Source organism: Oncorhynchus clarkii, chromosome 23, assembly GCF_045791955.1.
Source record: "Oncorhynchus clarkii lewisi isolate Uvic-CL-2024 chromosome 23, UVic_Ocla_1.0, whole genome shotgun sequence".
NCBI classification, from domain to species: domain Eukaryota; kingdom Metazoa; phylum Chordata; class Actinopteri; order Salmoniformes; family Salmonidae; genus Oncorhynchus; species Oncorhynchus clarkii.
The window spans coordinates 14,774,182-14,801,522 of record NC_092169.1 but is presented as its reverse complement, the minus strand read 5'-3'; the positions used below and the strand labels follow the sequence as shown (position 1 = coordinate 14,801,522).

The following is a 27,341-nucleotide window of genomic DNA, read 5'->3' as shown; positions in this document are numbered from 1 at the left end:
TTGTTTTGAACATTCTCAAGCCGCCCTCTACCGGCTGCGCAATAATTGTGCCCTGAAGTCGTGATGAACCCAGTCATTCTGGACAAAGGCTAACGACAGTTTATTCTAAATTACACGATAGTGCCTGGAGATACAATGACATTGCTAAGTAGTCAAATTTACTTTAGACAATGTTGTCATTAGCTAGCAAAGTTAGTCAAAAATAGCTAGGAATGCTAATGTTAGCTTGCTAAAATCTAGTGTCCTCTCCTCAATCTTAGCTAACTAGCTAATGTTATACTGCATCTAAAGTCAATGTGGACACATCAAAATGATGACAAGTGGTTTTCCTACTAATTACAGTGCCTTGCAAAAGTATTCACATCCTTGGCATTTTTCCTATTACAACCTGTAATTTAAAATGATTTATATTTAGATTTCATGTTATGGACATAACCAATTTGGACTATTTTGTGTAAGTGAAATGGAAAAAAATACTTGTTTCAGAAAAATTTTAAAAACATTAAAGTGGTGCGTGAATATGTATTCACCCCCTTTGCTATGAAGCCCCTAAACAAGATCTGGTGCAACCAATTACCTTCAGAAGTCACATAATCTGTTAATTAAAGTCCACTTGTGTGCAATCTAAGTGTCACATGATCTGTCACATGATCTCAGTATATATACACCTGTTCTGAAAGGCCCCAGAGTCTGGAACACCACTAAGCAAGGGGCACCACCAAGCAAGTGGCACCATGGAGACCAAGGAGCTCTCCAAACAGGTCAGGGACACATTTGTGGCGAAGTACAGATCAGGGTTGGGTTATAAAAAAATATCTGAAGCTTTGAACATCCCATGGAGCACCATTAAATCCATTATTAAAAAATGGAAAGAATATGGCACTACAACAAACCTGTCAAGAGAGGGCCACCCAACAAAACTCACGGACCAGGCAAGGAGGGCATTAATCAGAGAGGCAACAAAGAGACCAAAGAGAACCCTGAAGGAGCTGCAAAGCAACACATCAGAGATTGGAGTATCAATCCATAGGACCATTTTAAGCTGTACACTCCACAGAGCTGGGCTTTATGGAAGAGTGGCCAGAAAAAAGCCATTGCTTAAAGAAAAACATAAGCAAACACGTTTGGAGTTCGCCAAAAGGCATGTGGGATACTCCCCAAACTTATGGGAGGGTACTCTGGTCAGATAAGACTAAGATTTCGTTTTTTGCCATCAAGGAAAACGCTATGTCTGCCGTTTTTCCCACAGTGAAGCATGGTGGTGCCAGCATCATGCTGTGGGGATGTTTTTCATCGGCAGGTACTGGGAAACTGGTCAGAATTGAATGATTTAATGGATGGCGCTAAATACAGGGAAATTCTTGAGGAAATCTGTTGAGGAAACCAGTCTTCCAGAGATTTTAGACTGGGACGAAGGTTCACCTTCCAGCAGGACAATGACCCTAAGCATACTGCTAAAGAAACACTCGAGTGGTTTAAGGGGAACATTTAAATGTCTTGGAATGGCCAAGTCAAAGCCCAGACCTCAATCCAATTGAGAATCTGTCGTATGTGTGGTATGACTTAAAGATTGCTATACTCCAGCGGAACCCATCCAACTTGAAGGAGCTGGAGCAGTTTTGCCTTGAAGAATGGGCAAAAATCCCAGTGGCTAGATGTGCCAAGCTTATAGAGACATACCCCAAGAGAGTTGCAGCTGTAATTGATGCAAAAGGTGGCTCTACAAAGTATTGACTTTGGGAGGGGGAGTAAATAGTTATGCACGCTCAAGTTCAGTTTTTTGTCTTTCTTGTTTTTCACAAAATATATTTAGCATTTTCAAAGTAGTAGGCATGTTGTGTAAATTAAATGATACAAACCCCCGAAAAATCTATTTTATTTCCAGGTTAAGGCAACAAAATAGGAAAAATGCCAAGGGGGTGAATACTTTCACAAGATACTGTATTTGCCTCCTATTGAATGACATTGTTATTCCAAGCCACTGTAATGCACTTTTGATGAAATCTTTATCAGCTCTCACTGAGTAAAATGCTCAGTTAGGCATCAGTGCAAAATTAACATTCAAAACAATATTGTGACGAAACATGCAACCCATTAATAAGTTTCACTAGCTGTCAGCTAGTATAAAGATTGTGAGACGAAAAACGGTAGTTAGCCTGAGATTTTTGTCTGAATTTGGTTTGCCTAGTTCATGGTGCCATGTGTGCTGTATCCGAACATATGGAAGGCAACAGGATACCTTACTGAGCTGCATGCAGTAATTTGTTTTGCCTGTTAACTTTCATTTAACAGTTTTAAATAAGATTCATGATTCCCCTCTGTGAACCGTCATATACCACGCAGATTAAACATGTTGTACAACACAAGTAATCATAATGATTATTAGACATACTGTATATTCTTTATGTCTCAGGCTGTGCTAGAGACAATGAACCAGAGGGTAGCAAAAGTCATTCCCTCAGAAAAATGATACAAATTTGAACAGTTCAGGTGGAAGCCAAACCTTTTACAAACACAATCAGTATTCTATTTACATGAATGGCTGCTGCTGATGTGCCAGCATCAGGACCACTGGACCGAAACGAATGTGTCGAGTGCTCTTGTGGTCTGTGTATATTTTAGTGTGTGTGCCATACAGTCTGGGAGCGGTGGTGGTCTGGTGCGATAGTTCCAGTCTGTTTCCTTTAGGCTGTCAGGACTCTCACAGACTAAACAGGAGTATAATAATAGTAAGGTTTACTGAAGAGTAGCTCTACACAGTAACTTTATCAACAAAAACAAATGAACAAACTAGGGATAAGAGCAAGCAGTCAAAACAAATTTTCCAAGTGTCTGATATCTCGTCTGGATAGAAGATTTGATCTGTATACTGATATGCTTTTTAAAATTTACATTTTAGACATTTAGCAGACGCTCTTATCCAAAGCAACTTGCAGTTAAGACCACAACATTTCACAGTTATAGTAAGTACAGCAAAGTCAATGCAACAGTAGTTTAGCTATCACATATTACTTTATTTTGTAATTTGGAGTATTCCTAAAAAGTGTTAAACAAATCAAAATATATTTTATTTGAGATTCTTCAAAGTAGCCACCCGTTGCCTTGATGACAGCTTTGCACACTCTTCGCGTTCTCTCAACCAGCTTCTTGAGGTAGTCACCTGGAATGCATTTCAATTAACAAGTGTGCCTTGTTAAAAGTTAATTTGTGGAATTTCTTTGCTTAATGCATTTGAGCCAATCAGTTTTGTTGTGACAAGGTAGGGGTGATATACAGAAGATAGCCCTGTTTGGTAAAAGACCAAATCCATATTATGGCAAGGAAGCTCAAATTAGCAAAGAGAAACGACAGTCCATCATTACTTTAAGACATGAAGGTCATTCAATACGGAAAAGTTCAAGAACTTTTAACGTTTCTTCAAGTGCAGTCGCAAAAACCAAGCGCTATGATGAAGACACTTGCTTGGGCCAAGAACCACGAGCAATGGACATTAGACCGGCGAAATCTGTCCTTTGGTCTGAGTCCAAATGTAAGATTTTTGGATCCAACCACCGTGTCTTTGTGAGACGCAGAGTAGGTGAACGGGTCTCCACATGTGTGGTTCCCACCATGAAGCATGGAGGAGGTGTGATGCCGTGGGGATGCTTTTTTTATTTAGAATTCAAGGCACACTTAAGCAGCATGGCTACCACAGTGTCATGACTGCCCTGTTGGGATCCAAATGGGTCTGATCAGCTTGGCAATGGATTACAGTAACTAGACCCTCTTTCACCTGGTGAGGGGTTGACACCTCACGCCCTTTTGGAAATTAAAGGAAAGGACATGGGTTGTTATTTTGTGATGTCATTAAAAATGTTAAAGGAAATATTGTAACTTAAAGTATATACACTACATGAATGAAGTCTCCATCATTAACGTTGTATATGAAATAGGAAACATAAATACTTTTGTTAAGATAGGAATGTGATTTTAGGAGCCATAAGATATCATTTGTGTCCTATAAACATTGCACAGTATGTAGCCATGCCCGAGTTAGGTCAGAGAGTGTGTCAGCCTGACAGTTCCGTCCCTTTTGACCAGAGTGCATCAAAGGATTGGTAAGAAATTAACATTTAGACCAGAAAGGCATTGAGCTGCAGCTCACGTCGGAAGTGGTTCGAACTCTGAATATTAACACATGGTAGAGGCGAGAAGCTCACCTTGCAGACAATCACTGGTACGGCTGATTAGCCATCGTAAGTAAGGTATCCAGAAATGCGAATATAAGTGGGACCATTCTACTACTCTTCATACCATGCTATTCAACTACTCCTCAAATCACGTATTCTACTACTCTTATCAGCAACGGGAACCGTCGTCATGGCTGGCTAGCCTATCTTCTGAAATGAACAACAGTAGAAGATCGGGGATGGGGGGGCTTTTGGACAATCAGAGACTTACAAGCGTGCCGTGGAAAGGCCAACACCCTCCCTAAGAAGGCCAGGTTCCGACAGGGATAAACGGTGAACGAAGGCATTCCTTCGTAAATAAATTCATGATTTCTTACTCCAAATGGGCGGCAGTTCATGTGCAAAGTATATGATTACTGTGAGAGTAGTTCCTAAAATGTATCAACGATAAGTGTCTCTTTCTCTCTCTCCCTCCCATCTACTTTGTAAAAAGCTGCCATATTCTGTCAGTCAGCTAGGGACCTGTTTTAATGTATTAAGTGTGTATGTTTCTTCTGTGTTATCATTTAGTTAGCTAGTAAATAAATAATTTAACCAATTTGTGTAGCACTGAATCATAAGTAAGGCTGTTTTTTTTGCAGATGCAGGTTACGATTGTTCAGAATGATATGATACGAGGTTATGATTAATACGTTGACTTTTATGGATGTGATAGGAGTTTAATTCAGGAGATGGTAACTCTTTAAACAACTGCTCTTGTGGTGCCCCAAATTCCTAATGAGTTAATTGTTACATGATTAATTTAAATAAGGTAACAATTAAACATGGTTAGTTGATTAGATAAATAAGTCATCAGATTAATGAAAGTAAAGTCATGACTACAGCATTCTGCAGCGATACACCATCCCATCTGGTTTGCGCTTAGTGGGACTACCATTTGTTTTTCAACAGGACAATGACCCAACACACCTCCAGGCTGTGTAAGGGCTATTTGTCCAAGAAGAAGAGGGATGGAGTGCATCAGAAGACCTGGCCTCCACAATCATTCAACCCAATTGAGATGGTTTGGGATGAGTTGGACTGCAGTGTGAAGGAAAAGCAGCCAACAAGTGCCCAGGATATGTGGGAACTGTTACATGTATGCTAAGAATCGTGAAGCAAGTACAGGGAGTGAATGTAATAAATAACGGAACATAACAAGGAACATAACAAGAAACACGAGTAGCGTAAATAAATAAAACAGTGAAAGAGTAAATAACACCTGGGGAAAGAACCAAATGGAGTGACAGACATGGGGGAGGTAATCAGGTAGGTGATGGAGTCTAGGGAAGTCTCATGAGGCGCAGGTGCACGTTTCGATGGTGGCAGGTGTGCGTAATAATTAATAAACTGGCGATGTAGAGCGCCGGAGAGCGGGAGTAGACGTCACAGGAACTCCTTGAAGACTGTTGGAAAAGCATTCAAGCTGAAGCTGGTTGAGAGAATGCCAAGAGTTTGCAAAGTTGTAATCAAGGCAAAGGGTGGCTACTTTGAAGAATCTGAAATATAATATATGTTTTGATTTGCTTAACACTTTTCGGTTACTACATGATTCCATGTGTTATTTCATAGTTTTAATGTATTCACTATTATTCTACAGTGTAGAAAATGGTAAAAATAAAGAAAAACCCTTGAATGAGGAGTTGAGTCCAACGTTTTGATTGGTACTGTATATCTATTATGCATGGGATTACATTGGAACAGATTTCCCAAATTAAAATCATTTGCTGGTGTTTTTGCAATCTGAAAAAAAAGAAAGATAGACACTACCTTTCAAAAGTTGTGTCACGGAGAAATGTTCTTGTTTTTTAAAGAAAATTTAATATTTATATTTTGTCCATTAAAATAACATCAAATTGATCAGAAATAAAGTGTAGACAATGTTAATGTTGTAAATGACTGTTGTAGCTGGAAAGCTGAGTTTTTTAACGTAATATCTACATATGCATAAAGAAGCCCATTATTAGCAACCATCACGCCTGTGTTCCAATGGCACGTAGTGTTAGCTAATCCAAGTGTATAATTTTAAATAGGTTAATTGATCATTAGAAAACCCTTTTGCAATTATGCTAGCACAGCAGAAAACTGTTGTTCTGATTAATAAAACAATACAACTGGCCTTTCTTTAGACTAGTTGAGTATCTGGTGCATCCACATTTGTGGGTTTGTTGGCAGGCTCAACATGGCCTGAAACAAAGACCTTTCTTCACAGAACAGCGCAAAACTGGCTCAAACCAGAATAGAAAGAGGAGTGGGAGCCCCCGGTGCAAAACTGAGCAAGAGAACAAGTACATTAGTGTCTAGTTTGAGAAACAGACGAGTCCTCAACTGGCAGCTTCATTAAATAGTACCCGCAAAACACCAGTCTCAACATCAACAGTGAAGAGGCGACTCAGGGATGCTGTCATGTCATTCCTACAGTCAGCATGCTAATTGCACGCTCCTTCAAAACTTGAGACATCTGTGGCATTGTGTTGTGTGACAAAACTGCACATTTTAGAGTGGCCTTTCATTGTCCCCCAGCACAAGGTGGACCTGTGTAATGACCATATCATTTAGTCAGCTTCTTGATATGCCATACCTGTCAGATGGATTATCTTGGCAAAGGAGAAATGCTCACTAACAGGGATGTTAACAAACTTGTGCAAAACATTTTAGAGAAACACGCTTTTTGTGCGTATGGAATATTACTGGGATCTTTTATTTCAGCTCATGAAACATGGGTACAACACTTTACATGTTGCATTTATATTTTTGTTAAGTATATATTTTTGCTCAGAAAACTAGGTGGGCCAAATAAAATCACTGCCAGCTGGGCAACTCTAATATAAGTCATCAGCAGTCATAAGCTTTCAGGGAGCCTCTACAGAGCCAATTAGCCACAGAGTGGCAGACTGCCTTCCCTTCAAGACACCTATAGCACCCGATGTCACAGGAAGGCCAAAAAGATCATCAAGGATATCAACCACCCGAGCCACGGCCTGTTCACCCTGCTACCTTCCAGAAGGCAAGGTCAGTACAAGTGCATCAAAGCTAGGACCGAGAGACTGAAAAACAGCTTCTATCTCAGCCATCACTAGCCGGGTACCACCCGGTTACTCAACCCTGAACCTTAGGAAGCTGCTGCCCTATATACATAGACATGGAATCACTGGTCAATTCAATAATGTTTATATACTGCTTTACTAATTTCAAATGTGTATAATGTATTCTATTCTACTGTATTTTAGTCAATGTTACTCCGACATTGCTTTTCCTAATATTTATATTTTTCTTAATTCCATTATTTTACTTTTAGATGTGTGTATTGTTATATATTACTGACTGTTGGAGCTAGGAACACAAGTATTTCGCTACACCCGCAATAACATCTGCTAAATATGTGAATGTGACCAATGAAATTTGATTTGAGTGGCTCGGTGTAAGGGAAATGTCAGGGTTGTGCCCATACATACTCATTTACTGAGTCAGAAGAATGTCTGAGGGCAGATTTAGAGGTTGGATGAGAGCAATAATCATTAGCAAAACACCCACACCTCCCTGTTAGAACGCTCTGTGGCAGTTGCTCTCTTGAGGAAAAAATAAACTTTTGCCTTCCGTCTGCCCTCCCATGTTTAAAAAGTCAAGGCATGCTGCAGATATTCTTTATGATGCTGTGAGCTAACCTTTGTTCCTCTCCTCCCCCTGCCTCCTTACTCACTCTCTCACATTGTAGTTAGTCAGTCGGTTTCAAAACAGGGGTGATAGGCTGACAGTATGGAAATGATTGTGGTCCAGTGAGGTTATACTGTATAGCCTGTGTTATGAGTTTCTTAATCCTACCAGAAAGAGGAGAGATTTGATACAGAATTAATCCATCTAAAATAAATATACAGTAGGTAACACTTTCTATGAAGTACATATAACGCTTTATAAACCCTTTATAATGCGATATAACACTGACTATGAGCATCCATAATAACTCATAAGTATTTATAAAACTAAGTATGATGTTTTATAGATCATTCACTATAATGAATTATGAGATTATAGTTAACTAAATAGTATAGCCATACTGGTTTGAAAACACAAACAAGATACTTCATACACACAAGGGCCCTGTGATACAATATAACAAACTCATACTAAAGATTTTTAAAGCACTTTTCATGTATTTTTGTTTGCTGTAAATAAAGTTATTCACTTAATTAAAAAACACCATAATAGGCTAGGTATTTGTAGGCTTGAAGTAAAGTGTGAATTTTCCACAATAGAAAGAAAAAAACACACGACAGTTAGCTTACCCTGGTAACATTTAATTTGACATTGTCAGTTAAATGGAGATTTTTAAGCAAAGCTGTTCATTATTTCAATACACAAGGATAACATTCAGTTAAGACATTAACATTACTTTGCCAAGGTAGTTGCAGGCAGCGCATTGCATTCCCCTCCACTTCCCTGCACACAAGTCTGTAGCTTTCTACTGCTGCTAGCTAGCTCACAGGTCTATTGTATTAAACCTCTCCCCATGGACAGGCAGTAACTTTAACATTATTGGTTAGAGGCAAAGTCTTGCCACTTGCTAGCTAGCTATTCACACCCGTAGTGACACTACATGAGCACGAGCAGCCCCACTGTGCCCCCACCAATGCATAGCTAGGTAGATAGCTAGCTACTAGCTTGCTAGCTAGAGCAGGAATTCTGAATTATAAAGCTTACATTGCAGCCATCTCATTACATTCTCTTTCAAGTTCACCTTAAACACAATTACTTTTTCATCTCAATACACATTGTTTAACTCAACCTAACTAAGTTATTATCCAGTTTCACCCCATACAGAACCAATCACCAAAGCACCCCCAGTCCATCACATTGCCTCCACCATGCTTGACAGATGGCGTCAATGACTCCTCCTGCATCTTTTCATTTTTTCTGCATCTCATGAACGTTCTTCTTTGTGATATGAACACCTCAAACTTAGATTCATCTGCCCATAAAACTTTATTCTAATCTTCCTCTGTCCAGTGTCTGTGTTCTTTTTCCCATCTTAATCTTTTATTTTTATTGGCCAGTCTGAGGTATGGCTTTTTCTTTGCTACTCAGCCTAAAAGGCCAGCATCCCGTAGTTACTGTTGACGTTGAGACTGGTGTTTTGCGGGTACAATTTAATGAAGCTGCCAGTTGAGGACTTGTGAGGCGCCTGTTTCTCAAACTAGACACTCTAATGTACTTGTCCTTTTGCTCAGTTGTGCACCGGGGCCTCCCACTCCTCTTCTGGTTATAGCCAGTTTGCGCTGTTCTGTGAGCGTTGCACAAGATCTTCAGTTTCTTGGCAATTTCTCCCATGGAATAGCCTTCATTTCTCAGAACAAGAATAGACTGACCAGTTTCAAATCAAATCAAAATCAAATCAAATGTATTTATATAGCCCTTCGTACATCAGCTGATATCTCAAAGTGCTGTACAGAAACCCATAAAACCCCAAACAGCAAGCAATGCAGGTGTAGAAGCACGGTGGCTAGGAAAAACTCCCTAGAAAGGTCAAAACCTAGGAAGAAACCTAGAGAGGAACCAGGCTATGTGGGGTGGCCAGTCCTCTTCTGTGCCGGGTAAAGATTATAACAGAACATGGCCAAGATGTTCAAATGTTCATAAATGACCAGCATGGTCAAATAATAATAATCACATGCAGAACAGTTGAAACTGGAGCAGCAGCACAGCCAGGTGGACTGGGGACAGCAAGGAGTCATCATGCCCAGTAGTCCTGAGGCATGGTCCTAGGGCTCAGGTCCTCCGAAAGAGAGAGAGAAAGAGAGAATTAGAGAGAGCATACTTAAATTCACACAGAACACCGGATAGGACAGGAGAAGTACTCCAGATATAACAAACTGACCCTAGCCCCCTGACACAAACTACTGCAGCATAAATACTGGAGGCTGAGACAGGAGGGGTCAGGAGACACTGTGGCCCCATCCGATGACACCCCCGGACAGGGCCAAACAGGAAGGATATAACCCCACCCACTTTGCCAAAGCACAGCCCCCACACCACTAGAGGGATATCTTCAACCACCAACTTACCATCCTGAGACAAGGCCGAGTATAGCCCACAAAGATCTCCGCCACGGCACAACCCAAGAGGGGGCGCCAACCCAGACAGGAAGATCACATTAGTGACTCAACCCACTCAAGTGACGCACCCCTCCTAGGTACGGTATGAAAGAGCCCTAGTAAGCCAGTGACTCAGCCCCTGTAATAGGGTTAGAGGCAGAGAATCCCAGTGGAAAGAGGGGAACCGGCCAGGCAGAGACAGCAAGGGCGGTTCGTTGCTCCAGAGCCTTTCCGTTCACCTTCACACTCCTGGGCCAGACTACACTGACCCACTGAATAGATGAGTCTTCAGTAAAGACTTAAAGGTTGAGACCGAGTTTGCGTCTCTCACATGGGTAGGCAGACCATTCCATAAAAATGGAGCTCTATAGGAGAAAGCCCTGCCTCCAGCTGTTTGCTTAGAAATTCTAGGGACAATTAGGAGGCCTGTGTCTTGTGACCGTAGCGTACGTGACTTTCAGAAGAAAGTCCTTTGTTCTTGGCCATTTGTGCCTGGATTCAAACCCACAAATGCTGATGCTCCAGATACTCAACTAGTCTAAATAAGGCCCATTTATTGCTTCTTTAAATCAGGACAACAGTTTTCAGCTGTGCTAACATAATTGAAAAAGGGTTTTCAAATGTTCAATTAGCCTTTTAAAATGATGAACTTGGATTAGCTAACACAATGTGCCATTAGAACACAGGAGTCATGGTTGCTGAAAATGGGCCTCTGTACACCTATGTAGATATTCCATAAATATATATATTCCATAAAAATACATCATTTTTTTTCATTTCCAGCTACAATAGTCATTTACAACATTAACACTGTATTTCTGATCAATTTGATGTTATTTTAAATGGTCAAAAAAGTTGCTCTTCTTTGAAAAACAAGGACATTTCCAAGTGACCCCAAACTTTGGAACAGTAGTGTATACTGTATATACTCTTTTGGGGGGAGGGGCTCAAAAAACCAAATAAAATCACCTGAGGGGCAAATTCGCCCCCCGGGCCACCAGTTGGGAAACCCTGTTCTACAGTATAGAATTTATCTAGTCATGATCAGCATCACCCATAGCTCATAAGCCTGATGAGAAATATCTTATTGTCAATTCATGTGGTCTGTGAACACTATAACTTAAAAAATGCTATATATTACTTAAGCAGCTGATCGACTGTAGAAGAGACTTTCCTATTTGGCTCAGTGTCTCGTTGGTAACTTTTCTTATCTTACGTCAAAAGCTTTGTTTATGTGAGAAATATCAATTAGTGTGTTGATTAATAATGTAGGGTGTGGGCTTCTCTAGGAAGAGATCAAAGTTTACTATCTGAACCCCACAAACAAGCTCAAGGCAACTCATTGTACTGACTAGTCATCTGTCTGCCCTTATTTCAGCTTCTGTTTTCCTTCCTCTCTCTGATTGGATCTATTTATCCCTGAGGCACAGAGGTAGACTGACAGGTTGAGCATAGAATATGTGATATGACACACCTGGTTGCTATGGAAATGGGGCCCAATAGCAATTTGAAATGTGTCAGGTAGATAGGGTTAGCTGGCACAGTGGCAGATGTCAGTTTGCAAGGAAGGCTATAAGACTGTCATGCACAGTGTCACATCTGCAGCACAGTGAAGGGTAATCTCATGCACTCCTATCTACCACATTATATAATGTATTATTTATAACACTAGTGATGTCTTGTCTAAGAAAACATATTGGTGACGACTCATCCCACTGTCGAGAAGGACATTAATTATTTTAAACTCAAAATGTATCCACCTCACGTAGCTTACAAGCCAATCATAAACTGTTTTGGTTAGCATCCAAAGCAACACACTGGATTTTTAGAGGGGAGCATTTCTTAGAGGCCCATGCTTTTTGTAAATATGCAATGGGCTTTCAGAGCTTTACTGCAAAATAAACACGCCGAAGTTCAGGGGAGCAGAACATTTTTACTGCACTAAACAACTTTCTCTCGCTGTCTATCTCTCTTTCCTGCTCTCGGTCTCACCCATTGTGCTCCTTCTCCTTTTTCTCACTGGTGCAAAGGCAACACCTGGCACAAAGGTTGATGGAGCTGATATAATTGGTTATAAAGGTTCTCCTCTTCTCAGTCTGAGCTATGTTCACTCTGATAGGTTGACAGGTGAGAAAACTCCTCTCGTTGTGTATCATTGTCAGTTCCATTTACTGTATGCTGTGTATTAAAGTGGAACTATAAGCTGTTTGTCTGGCGGTGTACTTTACTCTCATATCTATTTCTTTCACACTCGCATGCGCTTTCATCCAGAATCAATGGGTACTCTTCATATCAAACTCTTGTCAAACTCTGCATATGTGAGGCTAAAACATGTCAGGTACAGGGTGTACAAAGACAGTTATTTAGACAAGGCCAACTGCTATTAAAATGAATGCATCACAAGATGTTGTGTGATGACGGAGAGACATCATGGATAAGTGTAGTATAACTCACCCTGCTGAAGTCTTTTCCTGCGAGCTTGGGACAAAATGCTACCATAAATGTTACTGCGAGGAGAATAAGGGAGACAGAAGAGGTAGACTTGAACTGGCAGGTTATATGACAGGGTGGGTGCTCTTAATGAACTGTATAGCTGAGCTGACACTGAAGCATTGCCCTAAGCTCTCTCCCTCCCTCCATCTTCCTCCCTCATTCTTCCACACAATGTGAGCTGTCAAAGCACTGCTGTGACAGATATGTCTCTGAGTAATCACACTGCCTGACAATGCATGTAATGACACAGTGTTCTCCTCAAATACACTGCTGCGCAAAGTGCACAGAACATGAGGCAGCTTGTTCAAAGTCTCCCTGACAGCTAACGATGTCTCTCAGATAAACCTAGCACAATTGTTGTCGAAATTCAACAAATGGCCATATATTAGGTGATTTCTTTCAAATCAAATTGTATTTGTCACATGCTTTGGGTCCTTTTTCAATGATTTAAAAATCAAATATTATATTAAAAATATAGTGACACGAGGAATTTTTTATTTAACCTTTATTTAACTAGGCAAGTCAGTTAAGAACAAATTCTTATTTTCAATGACGGCCTAGGAACAGTGGGTTAACTGCCTGTTCAGGGGCAGAACGACAGATTTGTACCTTGTCAGCACGGGAGTTTGAACTTGCAACCTTCCGGTTACCAGTCAAACGCTCTAACCACTAGGCTACCCTTGAATAACAATTAAAAACAACATGGCTATACACAGCACCGAGTCGATGTGCAAGGGTACAAGATAACTAAGGTAGCTATGTACTATGGGGTGGCATGTGGCCTAGTGGTTAGAGCGTTGGGCCAGTAACCGAAAGGTTTCTAGATCGAATCCCTGAGCTGACAAGGTAAAAATATGTTGTTCTGCCCTGAACAAGGCCTAGGAACCCACTGTTCCTAGGTCGTTATTGTTAAGAGGACTGACTTGCCTAGTTAAATAAAGGTTAAAAAAAAATAAAAAATACAGGTAGGATTAAAGTGACTAGGCAACACAATAGATAATAGGCAGCAGTGGGTAGCCATTTGATTAGCTATTTAGCAATCTAATGGCTTAGGGGTAGAAGCTGTTCAGGTTCCAGACTTGGTGCACTGACACTGTGCCGTTCGATAACGGCGGACTGAGTGGCTGGAGTCTTTGAAAATGTTTTGGGCCTTCCTCTGAAATGACCTGGTATAGTCCTGGATGGTGGGAAGCTCAGCCACAGTGATGTACTGTGCCCTACTCACCACCCTCTGTAGCGCACTTGCCGTACCAAGTGATGATGCAGCCAGTCAAGATGCTCTCAATGGTGTAGCTGTATAACTTTGAGGATCTGAGGGCCCATGCCAAATCTTTTCAGCCTCCTGAGGGAGAAGAGGCCCTCTGTGTGTGGACCATGTTAATTCCTTTGTGATGTGGACACCGAGGAAATTGAAGCTCTCAACCTGCTCTGCTACAGCCCCATCTATACCCATAACATTATTTTTTGTATGGTAGGTGTGAGATTTATATATTTTACTAAAATATATTAACATATGTTAAATGTTAGGAACTTCAGACTTCAACTGTATAAGGCCATATATTACTTTTTTGTATGGGAATGGTTCAACTGATAAATTGATGTCATTGTTGCAATAGTTTGAGTGGGCAACATACTGTATACTATAATCTAAACTGTACACTATAATCTTAAAATTTCTTAAATTCACTATGATATTGATGGAAGTGGTCAACAAAAAAGCGTTGCATTACACTTGGTGTCCCACTTGAATCTAAATGCAACACTTCATAATGTAGCAAGCTGTCTCCTTCATGTTGTCCTCTAACCGGTGCTGTACACATTATTCCCAGTTTGAGCTGTGTTAGTTATAACAGGATGTGCAACCTTATCTCCCCCCTAATAGATGAGTGATTTATTGTCACTTGTCAAAACAACAGGGTTTTTGGTGAAATAAAAATAAGTAAATTAAAGTAAATAAAGTATTATGAATACTATTGCTGCACATGTATACTCAGCAAAAAGAAACATCCCTTTTTCAGGACCCTGTCTTTCAAAGAGAATTCATAACATACCAAATAACTTCACAGCTCTTCATTGTAAAGGGTTTAAACACTGTTTCCCATGCTTGTTCAATGAACCATAAACAATTAATGAACATGCACCTGTGGAACAGTCATTAAGACACTAACAGCTTACAGTTGATAGGCAATTAAGGTCACGGTTATGAAAACTTAGGACACTAAAGAGGCCTTTCTACTGACACTGAAAAACACGAAAAGAAAGATGCTCAGGGTCCCTGCTCATCTGCGTGAACATGAATTAGGCATGCTGCAAGGAGGCATGAGAACTGCAGATGTGGCCAGGGCAATAAATTGCAGTGTCCGTACTGTGAGACACCTAAGACAGAACTACACGGAGACAGGACAGACAGCTGATCTTCCTCGCAGTGGCAGACCACGTGTAACAACACCTAGATCGGTACAGGATCGGTACAGCCGAACATCACACCTGCGGAACAGGTACAGGATGGCAACAACAACTGCCCAAGTTACACCAGGAACACACAATCCCTCCATCACTGCTCAGACTGTCCACAATAGGCTGAGAGAGGCTGGACTGAGGGCTTGTAAGCCTGTTGTAAAGGCAGGTCCTCACCAGACATCACAGGCAACATCTTCGCCTATGGGCACAAATCCACTGTCGCTGGACCAGACAGGACTGGCAATAAATGCTCTTCACTGACGAGTCACGGTTTTGTCTCACCAGGGGTGATGGTCGGATTCGTGTTTATCGTCAAAGGAATGAGCGTTACACCGAGGCCTGTACTCTGGAGCGGGATGGATTTGGAGGTGGAGGGTCCGTCATGGTCTGGGGCAGTGTGTTACAGCATCATTGGACTGAGCTTGTTGTCATCGCCTGCAATCTCAATGCTGCGCATTACAGGGAAGACATCCTCCTCCCTCATGTGGTACCCTTCCTGCAGGCTCATCCTGACATGACCCTCCAGCATGACAATGCCACCAGCCATACTGCTCGTTCTGTGAGTGATTTCCTGCAAGACAGATGTCAGTGTTCTGCCATGGCCAGCGAAGAGCCCGGATCTCAATCCCATTGAGCATGTCTGGGACCTGTTGGATCGGAGGGTGTGGGCAAGGACCATTCCCCCCAGAAATGTCCGGGAACTTGCAGGTGCCTTGGTGGAAGAGTGGGGTAACATCTCACAGCAAGAACTGGCAAATCTGGTACAGTCCATGCGGAGGAGATTCACTTCAGTTTATGTCTCACTTGTTGAATCTTGTTATGGTCATACATATATTTACACGTGAAGTTTGCTGAAAATAAATGCAGTTGACAGTGAGAGGACGTTTATTTTTTTTGCTTGACATTATATGTAGAGAGAGCATTTTATGTTTATGTTTTCAATACATCAAACTGTTTTTGCATATTGATTAGGTCACTTTAAAGCTGTGTTTGGGAGGTATTTATCAAAATGTCTTGTCAACAGGAAGCAGCAACATCATTTTCAAAGTTTTAGGAATATAAATGGAACTTTCAACATTCATTTCCAATGTATTGTACTTAACCAGGCAAAAACTGCTGAATGAGTCTAAAAATGTGCCGTGATTGATTTATTTTGATGATACTCGAGAAATCACCAATACGATTTTACTAGGCAGGTTTGCTGTGCTTAGTTGTAGCGTTGACTGCAAGCTGACAGTGAATTCAGAACTGTTCCGTGGCTAGCCACATTAAACATACTTTTACCAGGTTTCCGTGAAGCAATTGTAATGACAGTCCACCACAACATACCCAAGTTTCCAGATAAGCAAGGGGTTGTCTGTTTTATATTTAATTGTGTATTAGAAACACAGTTTGAGATCATTGTGAGGGGATTTCACAAGTGGTTAGAAGGGGGAATTGGGCTTTCCGGGAAATTGTTGTCCGAGGTTGCAACATTAACCAAAGGGGGCGGGGCAGGAGAACTGCTAGCTTTTAAAACTTGCTGTTCCGAAGCAGTCCATTATTATTTCATGAGCTGTAAGGATGGCTTTGACTTTTTAAGTCGTTTGGGTCAGGTTTAAAATTCAGTCTCGTCTTGACAAGCTGTCTCTCTTTTTATTTTGAATCTAAATCCAATATGACAATCATAAGGTTCCTAATTCCGGGAAACGCACACAGATCCTATCCCAGATTTGAGGAACTGCTTGGTGTCACATGATACTGTACACAGCATTCTAGGATTGGACTTAAAAATGTCAGAAATCATGATTAAAGGGATGTGTTCAATAATAGTAAATACAAAATGTAAGTGAGTGATAGATACAGTAAAGCTACACCAGCACATCACTGCAGATTGACCTGGACTGTTTCTTTGTGTTTTAGGAGTTTGGATTCCTCCTCAAGCAGCCAGCAGTAAGGCATCTTTTTCTAACTTTATACATGTCATTTGAGTTCAGCATGTTGTCAAAAAATGTCTCAAGATGACTGCAATTACTGTTAACAGAATTGTATTAATGGTGAGACTTCAGGTTTTCATCTGTTGGCATTTTATTTATTACCATATCGGTACATTTTCCTTTAAGGGCTGTTTTGTTTTGCTGATGAAGCAAGCTTGATTTCTCTGCTCTCTACAAATTAGATCAGCCAAGTCATCTTTCAAATAACTGCCTGGTTTTGAGATATGAAAAGCAACATAGAGGACCTACTTCCTTCCACATGTAACGTCAGTCTGTAGATTCCGCACCAATAATATGAGAAGGTTGGAATTATTTTCAGTCTCAGTGACCCATGGTATTTCCTCCAGTGACTCTTGATCCACAAATACCATGTGCTACCAGGGTTTTAAACTGTTAAATAGGTTTGCTTTGATTAATGTTATATGGACACCTATCAATCTTTCTCCCTCCAGCACACACTGAGCTGTGAGCACATGACATTTGGTATGTTCTGGTCTCTACTGACTTACATGGGAAAGAGTGTGCTCAATGTCAACACTAGATCAAGTTCTACTCTCAAATGTAGATATTTTTTATCCCATCACACCTTATTAACTTACAGTACATTCCGATTGTAGAGCCAAAAACATATATTTTGCTTGAACTTCTAGAGCACAAAACCTTCTTATTTGGTGTATAGTGCACAGATAAATCAGCGTACTGTCATATCTAGTTGTATGACCTTTGCCCATTTTAGACAGACCTTTCACAGTACTACCGGGTATGGATGGACTTGGCCAGCAACCTCACACCCCTCATCCAAACACATCAGCTATGACACCTGGTAAAAGAGGTGAGAATCCACATGTATCTTAGTCAACAATCAAATACAGTTGATTTTGGCTTCAGCAGTGATGTGACTTTGTATGTGTCTGGGCTTGTGATGGCCATGCTGATGTCTGTGATTGTACCCGTGTTGCTGATAGACCCCATACTAACAGACACATTGTTGGAAACAGATGCCCGTGAGTCCCCATCACCTGAAGGGCCATCGGAAGCTGAGGCTGGCTCACCTTGGTCTATGTCTGGCAGGAGGGGCAATACCTGCCGGCCCAGGTAAAAAAACATTGCACCTTTAACTTTAACCTCAGACTTGAACTATGTCCCATTGATTGTTGGCATTGTTTGTGTTGATTAAACTCTCCCCAAATTGCTGGCTCTGCCCTACTGGCTGGTCTCCTAGAGACTCGGCCTGCCCCCCATCCTGACCTATGCAGATTCCTTTCTGGACAAATGGAGACTAAATTACCTACAGGGTGAGCTGGGCCTTAGAACCTTACCCCATAGCTCTACCCCCTTGAACACTTTCCTTTCATCCCATACCCAAAATGCCACTACACCCTTATCCTCTACCATCAATTCTATTAACACCACAGTACCATGTACTGTTTAGGAAACAAATGTATTGACATCAGTGGAGGCTGGTGACTTGAAACATTGAGGAGGATGGGTGACCCACAGTATAGGAGCGTAACGCACGGAGACGACAAAGTGTGTTTCAAAAATCATCAAAGACTAATTATTTTAACCTAAAGCATTTAATAAAGACATTTATAGTACCATATTATGGGGAATAGGAATGCGAGGGCTACTTACAGTGTTGGAAAGGGATCACAGCAGTGATTGAATGAGGGCCTGAATTGAGGTGTTCAAAGGCTTGACCAGCGCAGGACAGGATTTGACTGGGAAGACAAAAACATAACACAACACACTACACAGTTAGACAAAAGAGCTACGAATGAGTTAGTCCAAGCAAGGAGTAAAATCATTTGTGTGTAAAAATGTGATTGTGTATGCGTATGTGATTGACTCTACATAAAGAAATGAGTGAAAATGTATAGGGGTACTCACAGTACTTGGAGGGGAAACATTCAATGTGCCAGTGGATGTGCGGGCACATGAGACGTGGCTTCAGTTCATGTCAGGAGAAATTTGACAAAGATAGTAGAGTGGAGTGGTCATCACCTCTTAATCAGGGAACAGGAGGGGACATATAGCAGACAAAAAGCAGATACATTCCATTACAGCTGCACCATCGTAGGTTTGGACAATGACTTTCTCTATAAACTTAAATTCAGACATCTCAAAATTCATAAAGTCAAACACAGCACCTCGCCCACTTGACACATCAAAGTAGACCAAGAAACTTTCCTGAATAAAGCCCTGATCATCCTGTTTTTCCTTAAATGTTAACATAACTAGGAAAACTTTGGACCCTATAAGGTATGACAGTGAATAATCAGTTGTAAAAAGGTTTTATATGGGATATGATGGGACCAGTTGATCATAATTAGATCACATGATTTTTAAAAACTGAAGAAAAAAAAAAACTCCTGGCCCTGGGGGGGATGTAAACCCTGTCAAACTGCAGCAACCTTATACTTGTTCATATAAATTATATTTAGACTAAATTAGGAAGGGGATTTCCTCTACCCAGACCACAACTGATAGACAATAGATCTCACAGGGCTGAGCTTGCTTTATGCATGTTTGCATTATGCAGGCCTATGCAACTGTAGGCCTTGTAAAACATTTACTCACATCCGTCATCACTATTATGTTGATTCATTCATTCCAGTTAATCATTTTGGATTAGAAACGTATAGGCAGCCTAGCCAGCCCAATTTGGAATATAAACTAAATTTGACCACATTTTCTAATTGGCACACAAATGGACTATAAATACATAACGTTACCAATTAGTTTACCCTGACCAGATGGACAGGGCGCATAGGCTGTATGCAGCTGCTCTAATTAGTAGCCTACAGTTGATTAGACTGAAAAATAGTATTGTTTTCATCCCATACACCATTTCAGATTTCTAATGTTTAGGTGTAGTCTAGGTTGCTGCAACATATATATCATTAGTTTTTGCTTGTGTCTGTCCGGGGTGATTGTGTTATCTATCATCTTTGGGAAATAAATACCGGAGGAAAGTGGAAAGTCTACTTGAGCACACACGAAAAAAATGTGCTGCGTCAAACTCTCTTTAATCTTTTAATGGATGATGCGATGGAAGCTATCAAATCATTCGGAATTGTTTTCGACATCCCAGAAAAGACAGTCGAAAGTTTGATATGTTCAGCAAGTAAAGCATCGTAACGTTCAATTACCTCGGCAAAACTCCTTGTCGGCAGAACTTTCCATCTCGTCGTGTCCTCTAAAAGCAAATTATTGCATGCCCAAAAACGCAGGCAAAACCAGTAATACAGGCTCCCTGTTAACCAGCTATACTTTTGATACCAGGTGATATTTAACGAGCTCACCTTTTCATCTTTCTTCATGAAACTGATCTCAGGCAGCGGTCGACCCTCGCTTTTAATTCGCACCTTTTCCGTGTACGCCAGAGAACGAAAGGGGTTCTTCGTTGGTCATTCGCGCTGGTACAGTAGTTAGCTAGTTACTGAAATTAGCAAGACAATTGCACTAACTGGACACAAAAATAAAGTTCTAGACCAATAAAACAATTTCTAATATACCTATTCAGTCTACTGTAATCCAAAAAATGCTCAACTATCACCTTTCATGTTATCTCTATCCAACAATGTATCCAAATTCCTCCTAGGTTTTGTATTGATGTCAATGTACCATGGCGCTACCCCAGACAGTGCTGTTGAAGTTACTGTAGACCTTCATTGCAAAAAAAAAATATGATGTAATCAATTATTTGGTGACATATGAATATATTCAATATAGTTTTATTTAAATATGATAACTTTTTAATATTTCACAATTTTTATTTTTATGATATTTCACTGAGGATGGTCCTCCCCTTCCTCCGCCGAGGAGCCTCCACTGATTGACATTCTTTCTTAAACTTGTCATTTCAGGGACATGAAGATTAGGTGAATATGACAGATACACTATCATGACAAGTACATTTATCTCCTGTAAATTCCTGTTTTCGGGTCTGTTTTTATGTGGTTTCCATGCAATATTCATGTGGTTTTGAATATAGGAACTCGAATACACTATTCTCTTTCACTGGGGGAGAAAGCTGTAGAGGCTTCTTCCTGGTCTCTCTCTTGATGGAGAGGGTTTCTAGCTCAGGAATTCAGGAAAGTATATGTGTCTTTCTTTCTCTTTATCTGGCTCTATCTATGTATCTCTCACAGACTTTGGGTTGAAATCAGGGCTTTGTGCAGGCCAGTCGAGTTCTTCCACACGCATCTCAACAAACACTTTCTGTAAGGACCTCGCTTTGTGCATGGGGGCATTGTCACGCTGAAACAGGAAAGGGCCTTCCCCAAACTGTTGCCACAAAGTTGGAAAAACAGAACTGTCTAGAATGGCATTATATGCTATATAATTTATTTATTTTCACTGGAACTAATGAGGATAGCCCGAACCATGAAAAACAGCCCCAGACCATTATTCCTCCTCCACCAAACTTTACAGTTGGCACTATGCATTCGGGCAGGTAGCGTATTCTTGGCATCTACCAAACCCAGATATGTCTGTAGGACTGCCAGATGGTGAAGAGTGATTCATCACTTCACTGCTCCAGAATCCAATGGTGGTGAGCTTTACACCACTCCAGCTGGCGCTTGGCATTGCACATGGTGCTTCAGGACTCAGCGGTCCCATTCTGTGAGCTTGTGTGGCCTACCACTTCGTGGCTGAGCCATTGTTGCTTCTAGACAGGTGGCATCCTATGACTGTGCCACGTTGCTAGTCACTGAGCTCTTCAGTCAGGTCATTCTACTGCCAATGTTTGTCTATGGAGATGTCATGGATGTGTGTTTTATACACCTGACAGCAACGGGTGTGGCTGAAATAGACGAGTCCACTAATTTGAAGGGGTGTCCACATACTTTTGTAGATATAGTGTAACTCTGTATAGTGCTGTCGTAGATGGAGTGATAACCCCATGCTTCAGGAGGGCTGCTGTATGAGGGTGTGGGGGATGAACCAATGATGTTGTCAGGGGGAAGTGCTGCACAGAGTTCCACCATTCAATGCTTTGATGCTCTACTGGGCATCTGTCATGACGACCATGCAGGTATGGCCCCATTCTGACCAGATAAGCCTCTCTTTCTATATAAAAAGTCAAGTGAATTTTCAGTGATATTTCAATTTGGGTTCTAACCAAAGCGTATCTCCCCTCTGATCTCACCTCTTCACTCTCCTAATTTCTCCTTGGTCGTTCCTCCTCTGCATCTCTCCATGTACAGCATCTTTCCCACTGCCAGCTGATAGAGACTCCGACTGGCTGTCCCCCTCTAGGTGACTTTGTCTTATGACTGCTGTTGGTCTGCCTTGGTGGATCTGCAGAGTTACCATCTGGTACTGTATATATGTATATACTATATATGTAACCAAAAGATAGTGATGTATCCTATCAGTGTTGACTGTGTGAGTCATGTCTGTGAGATCAGTGCTCTCTGGGTGGCACCACGTATACTCTTTGGGAAGGGCAGTGGCCTGGAGCTCCAATGCTTGACTATAACTTCAGTTTTCTTGCTTAGGTAAACACTACATAGTTCTTCTAAATATTATTACTCAAACTAGTTGGAAATCAAGTTCTGGCAAGGGCTGACCCACTTCCAACACTGCCTGGGGCATTTGTGTAAGATGATCTACTTTACTAGGAATAACCAAGCAAACGATGTGGCGCCATCAACTAAGCCGACACAGTTAAATGCTTTATATGCCAGTTTTTTATGACCTAACAACACAACTTTATGGTTGTGGAAAAATGACAACCTAAGACATTAATCTCCACACTAAAATATGGGTGGCGGCAGGTAGCCTAGTAGTCACAGTGTTGGACCTGTAACCGAAAGGTTGCTGGATCGAATCCCTGAGCAGACCAGGTAAAAATCTGTCATTCTGCACCTGAACAATGCAGTTAACCCACTGTTCCCTGGTAGGCTGTCATTGTAAATAAGAATGTGTTCTTAACTGACTTGCTTAGTTAAATAAAGGTTAAAATCAAATGAAAAAAAGCATACCAGACAGAAATGGGAAAACATTGATGCTTTGTTGTGTGACATTATAGTGGTGGTTTCTGTCATAGGTATTGAATTGTAAACCACTTTGCCTTGTTACCTCCATTGTGGGGCTCCAATTCTACCCAAAGTGCATCTTAATCTGCCAGTAGTTATGGGATTAAGGGATTCTATGCTTGAGTAGAAACCCTTCGGTGTGATGTAGGCTGTCTTACAGTAGATAGAACAAATGGATTTACCAGCCATGCTTTCGTATGGGGTCTCAAATGGCCCCCCAAAAATAATGTTTATTCACTGATGTGTGTTATGGTTAGTAGCAGTAGTGGTCACGGTACTTGCTGACATGCAACATGCCTCAGCATTGCTTCACATTTCAACTCTAAACATCAGTACGCAGTTTGAGAGGTCTTCCCTTATCCAGTAGCCTTTATGACTAGATTCAATCAGATCATGCGTTAACCGGCGATAGACGACACCCTCATAGCTGATGTTTTGGAGGTGTTTGAGGTGTAACTGCATTGGAGCTGTCAAATTGGTGAGCCGCTGCTCTTGATCATTGTCACAAAACCACACCCGTCCTACTCGCGTCAGAAGTCCAGAACAAGAAAGTGTAAGCTATAGAAATAATTAAGCTAAATTTGAAACCATACACAAAATGCATAATTTGACTGAATAATTAGTAAGCGGTCATAATTTAATGGAGTCTGTGAAGGAAGAAACCACATGGAAAAAGTGACAAGGAAGTTAAGTCCCAATAACTGATTTCACCAAGTCAAATTAAATCATTTATTGTGTTGAGGTTTCATGATACTTGTATCTAAACCAAAGTAGATAACATTAAGCTTGTTCTTTTCATCAGCTTGGGTCTCTATATGCTTCGATATGAGGTCCTAAACCTAGCATGAAAGTGCATCCTTGTAGCTGTGTGGGTTAATATAGGCAAAATGTTTGCCTTCAGGTAAGTTGAGTCAATGGCAAGTTGAGCAAATTAATGTGCATGGGTTATGTTAAAAGTTTTGCCTGTGTTAAAAGATGCTTAAAAAATGTAAAAGACCAAAAAGGGATAGTGTTTAATTGTTTTGGGGAAATAAAGTTGTAAAAAGTTAGTGGTCATATTTTAGTAAGTACAGAAATGTGTCGTCGGATTAATTTACCCTGTCCCGCGGATTTATCCTCCCCAAAAAGCTATATTTTCAGAACTGTAATGTATATGTAACAGTATAGCTTCCGTCTCTCTCCTCGCCCCAACCTGGGCTCGAACCAGGGACCCTCTGTACACATCAACAACAACCACCCCCGAAACATCGTTACCCATCGCACCACAAAAGACACTGCCCTTGCAGAGCAAGGGGAACAACTACTTAAAGGTCTCAGAGTAAGTGACGTCACCGATTGAAACGCTATTAGTGCTCACCACCACTAACTAGCTAGCCATTTCACATCGGTTACATATACATTAATTCTGATTTTTTTTCCAGGGTTACACAACATCCTGAAATATATGTAGATGTCCTTGGTAGAAAGAATGCTATATTTCCCTTGATGGAGTGATGCTGACTGTAAAAAATTGCAAAATTTACCCCACTCTTCCCTAAATTACATTTCACATTACGCTGTTCAAACTTGTAATGGCTCTATGGGATTCCTCTCATTGCGACTCTGTGCAGCCAATAGCAATGTCTGCTTTAGGTATAATGCCAGGAACCAATTGTGGATTGGACAGCACTAATGTAATTCTACCTCTGACACTGTCAAAACAACCGCTATGCGGATGTCGGCTAAAGCAGATCTGAATGAATAGAGCCCAAGATATGCTGGTAGTGGATAGAGCGAGGATGGGCAGACATGTCATCATTGCCCGACTTTTACCTCCAGTTGGGGGATGTGGATGATGAAGGGCGATATTCTATTCCATTTTATTTTGCATGGAAAGGTGACACGTAAAAAAGTCCAGCTGAACTCAGACACTATAATGGTTCTTAGGGACCTGAGCCACTGAGCTTGTGTCAATGATCCAACCTGTTTCACCATGGTAACCATGGTTTCACTGTACTGTAGCTGGGGGAAGTGAGTGTTGGAGAGATATAGGAAGGTAGAGAGGAAGAGAGAGGGAAATTACACACTTGAGTTTAGTCGTCCAAGCTGACGGCATCTGGGCAGCAAGTGGCAGGCTGGAAACTGGCCAGCCTCAGGGCATGCCAGTTGTGGCCCTGCCAGAGAGTGAGCCAATCACATTTAGAGAAAGAGAGAGAGAGAGACTTCTGAGAGTGACTAGGCAGACCTCAAAGCAATCCAACACTGCAGCTGAGCCCTGTTCATGCTAGGAGTTTTTATCAACAAGACAAGGAAGAGAGCATGGATTAGGAGCTGTACAGTAGCATGTTGATGTACCAATTGGTTCTCAGATGGTCTAAATACTTAGGTCAGTTAGGACCACCACATTATTTTAAGAATGTGAAATGTCAGAATAATAGTAGAGAGTATGATTTTCAGCTTTTCTTTCTTTCATCACATTCCCAGTAGGTCAGACGTTTACATGCACTCAGTATTTGGCAGCATAGCCTTTAAATTGTTTAACTTGAGTCAAATATTTCGGGTAGCCTTCCACAACCTTCCCACAATAAGTTGAGCGTGACAGAGCTGGTGTAACTGAGTCAGGTTTGTAGGCCTCCTTCATCGCACATGCTTTTCCGTCCTGCACAAAAATGGTCAATAGGTTTGAGGTCAGGGCTTTGTGATGGCCACTCGAATACCTTGACTTTATTATCCTTAAGCCATTGTGCCACAACTTTGGAAGTATGCTTGAGGTCATTGTTCATTTGGAAGACTCATTTGCGACCAAGCTTTATCTTCCTGACTGATGTCTTGAGATGTTGCTTCAATATATCCATATAATTTTTCCTCCTCATGATGCCATCTATTTTGTGAAGTGCACCAGTCCCTCCTGCAGCAAAGCACCCCACAACATGATGCTGCCACCCCCGTGCTTCACAGTTGGGATGGTGTTCTTTCGCTTGCATGCCTCCACCTTTTTCCTCCAAACATAACGATGGTCAGTATGGCTAAACAGTTCTATTTTTGTTTCATCAGACCAGAGGACATTTGTCCAAAAAGTACAATCTTTGTCCCCATGTGCAGTTGCAAATCGTAGTCTGGATTTGTATGGCGGTTTTGGAGCAGTGGCTTCTTCCTTGCTGAGCGGCTTTTCAGGTTATATACTTTTTTTTTTAGATACTTTTGTGCCTCTTTTGTCCAGCATCTTCATAAGGTCCTTTGCTGTTGTTCTGTGACTGATTTGCACTTTTCGCACCAAAGTACGTTCATCTCTAGGAGACAGAACTCATCTCCTTCCTGAGCGGTATGATGGCTGCGTGGTCCCATGGTGTTTATACTTGCGCACAATTGTTTGTACAGATGAATGTGGTACCTTCAGGCATTTGGAAATTGCTCCAAAGGATGAACCAGACTTGTGGAGGTCTGCAATTTATTTTCTGAGGTCTTGGCTGATTTGTTTTGATTTTCCCATGATGTCAAGCAAAGAGGCACTGAGTTTGAAGGTAGGCCTTGAAATACATCCACAGGTACACCTCCAATTTACTCAAATTATGTCAATTAGCCAATCTGTTCAAAGGCACAGTCAACTTGGTGTATGTAAACTTCTGACCCAATGGAATTGTGATACCCTAAATTATAAGTGAAACAATCTGTCTGTAAAATTACTTGTGTCATGCACAAAGTAGATGTCCTAACCGACTTGCCAAAATTATAGTTTGTTAACAAGAAATATGTGGAGTGGTTGAAAAACAAGTTTTAATGACTCCAACCTAAGTGTATGTAAACTTCCAACTTCAACTGTATGTTCCGTCAACATTGTGTTGCATCATATTGTCTCTGCCTTGCAATTCACATAGTTTAGAATAATGTCAGCACACCTCTTACAATTATATTGGTTTTATTGAAAATGCATTTGTTTTAAGGTAAAAACAGTACAAAATGCATAATATTGCAAATCAATGAATTGCACTTCCTTAAGGTATAGCTATGTCTGTCCTTCAATATGCTACAGATGTAGGATCTTCATTTGATCACTGTTTTGTTGAGGAGAACTTTCCTGCACAGCAAGAA

The 27,341-nt window shown here is 41.1% G+C and overlaps 1 pseudogene; it reads left to right on the top strand.

Moving 5' to 3' along the window:
* The first annotated feature begins 734 nt into the window (after positions 1-734).
* On the top strand, positions 735-22,495 carry LOC139381542 (indoleamine 2,3-dioxygenase 2-like; annotated as a pseudogene).
* The last annotated feature ends 4,846 nt before the right edge of the window (positions 22,496-27,341 follow it).